This window comes from Penaeus chinensis, chromosome 12 (assembly GCF_019202785.1).
Source record: "Penaeus chinensis breed Huanghai No. 1 chromosome 12, ASM1920278v2, whole genome shotgun sequence".
Classification (NCBI taxonomy): Eukaryota; Metazoa; Arthropoda; class Malacostraca; order Decapoda; family Penaeidae; genus Penaeus; species Penaeus chinensis.
Genome location: NC_061830.1, coordinates 40,148,382 through 40,150,881, shown reverse-complemented (window position 1 = coordinate 40,150,881; position 2,500 = coordinate 40,148,382).

The following is a 2,500-nucleotide window of genomic DNA, read 5'->3' as shown; positions in this document are numbered from 1 at the left end:
GAAAAAGACACAAATCCCTCCATTTCTCATTCTATTTTTCTTTATCTCTCCCCCTCTCCCCTTTTCCCTCCTTCCTTCCCTCTCCCTCCCTCTTCTTTCTCTTCCTTCCTTCTCCCTCTCCTCCCTTCTTTCCTTTTCCCTCCTTCCTTCCCTCTGCTTCCCCTTCTTTCCACACTCCCTCCATTCCCTCTCTCTCCCCTTCTTTCCCTTCTCTTCTTCTCCCTCTTCCCCCATCCTCCTTCCCTCTCCCTCCCTCTTCTTTCCCACTTTCCTTTCCCTCTCCCTACCCATTTTCTACCTTTTGCCCATTTTCCTCTCCTTCCTCCTTCCCCTTCCCCACTTTCCTCCCCTCTCCCTTCCTCTTTTTCCCCCCACTTTCCTTCCCTCTCCCTCCCCATCTTCCCCCTCTCCTACTTTCCTCCCCTCTCCCTTCCTCTTTTTCCCCTCTTTCCTTCCCTCTCCCTCCCCCTCCTTCCCCTCTCCTACTTTTCTTCCCTCTCCCTCCTTCTTTCCCTTCCCTCCATCTCCCTCTTCCTCCCCACTCCCCCGCTTTCCTTCCCTCTCCCTCCTTCTTTCCCTTCCCTCCATCTCCCTCTTCCTCCCCACTCCCCCGCTTTCCTTCCCTCTCCCTCCTTCTTTCCCTTCCCTCCTTCTCCCTCTTCCTCCCCACTCCCCCGCTTTCCTTCCCTCTCCCTCCTTCTTTCCCTTCCCTCCATCTCCCTCTTCCTCCCCACTCCCCCGCTTTCCTTCCCTCTCCCTCCTTCTTTCCCTTCCCTCCTTCTCCCTCTTCCTCCCCACTCCCCCGCTTTCCTTCCCTCTCCCTCCTTCTTTCCCTTCCCTCCATCTCCCTCTTCCTCCCCACTCCCCCGCTTTCCTTCCCTCTCCGTCCTTCTTTCCCTTCCCTCCATCTCCCTCCCCCTCCTTCCACTCTCCTACTTTCCTTCCCTCTCCCTCCTTCTTTCCTTTCCCTCCATCTCCCTCTTCCTCTCCACTCCTCCACTTTCCTTCCCTCCTTCTCCTCCTCGGGCGTGGCGCTGCACAGGGAATGGGGAGAGAGCGTGGGGAGTGGGGAAAACGGGCAGAGGTGACCTGCAGCTAATAAGACCCAGGATGCAATCGTAGCCTTCAAGATCTTTTCATCTTCTCCTTCTTCTTTTTCTTCATCTTTTTCTTCATCTTTTTCTTTTTCTTTTTCTTCTCTTTTTCTTCTTCTTCTTCGTCGTTGTCTTCTTCTTCTTCTTTATCTTCTTTTTCTTCTTAGTCTTCTTCTTCTTCGTCGTTGTCGTCTTTGTCTTCATCTTCTTTGTCTTCTTCTTCTTCTTCTTCCTCTTGCTCTTCTTCTTTTTCTTCTCTATTCTTCTTCTTCGCCGTCGTCGTCATCGCCGTCGTCTTATTCTCCTTTTTCTTTTTCTTTTTGTTCTTCTTCTTCGCATATTCTACTTTGTCTTTTATTGTTGTTGTTGTTCTTCTTCTTCTTGAGAAAGAGAGAGAGAGAGAGACAAAGAAAGAAGGGAAGAGAGAGAGAAAGAAAGATAGAGAGAGAAATTCGAAAGAGACAGAGAAAGAGAGAAAGAGAGAGAGATAATTCGAAAGAGAGAGAGAATGAGAGAGAGAGAGACAGAGAGAAAACCCACCCCTTTTTAGAGTTAATTGCGTGCCATCTGCATCTGGTACACCGACGTATGTTCGGTTAAGTGAACAGATTGGGGGATGAAAAATGTAATAGACTGTAGGCGTTTGTGAATGGGGAAATATACGCCAGCGTTTGCATGTCCCAGGCAGGCGCTCTTCGTGCCGTGATCAGTGATGAAAGAGAGAAGGAGGGAGGGAGAAGGAGGGAGGGAGAAGGAGGGAGGGAGGGAGAAGGAGGGAGAAGGAGGGAGAAGGAGGGAGGGAGGGAGAAGGAGGGAGAAGGAGGGAGAAGGAGGGAGGGAGGGAGGGAACAGGAGGGAGGGAGGGAGGGAGGGAGAATGAGGGAGAAGGAGGGAAGGAGGGAGAAGGAGGGAGAAGGAGGGAGGGAGGGAGGGAGGGAGGGAGGGAGGGAGGGAGGGGGGGAGGGAGAAGGAGGGAGGGAGGGAGGGAGGGAGGGAGGGGAGAAGGAGGAAAGGAGGGAGAATGAGGGCGGGAGGGAGGGAGAAGGAGGGAGGGAGGGAGGGAGGGAGGGAGGGGAGAAGGAGGAAAGGAGGGAGAATGAGGGCGGGAGGGAGGGAGAAGGAGGGAGGGAGGGAGGGAGGGAGGGAGGGGAGAAGGAGGAAAGGAGGGAGAATGAGGGCGGGAGGGAGGGAGAAGGAGGGAGGGAGAATGAGGGAGGGAGGGAGGGAGAATGAGGTAGAAGGAGGGAGGGAGGGAGAAGGAGGGAGAAGGAGGGAGGGAGGGAGGGAGGGAGGGAGGGAGGGAGGGAACAGGAGGGAGGGAGGGAGGGAGGGAGAATGAGGGAGAAGGAGGGAGGGAGGGAGGGAGGTAGGGAGGGAGGGAGGGAACAGGAGGGAGGGAGGGAGGG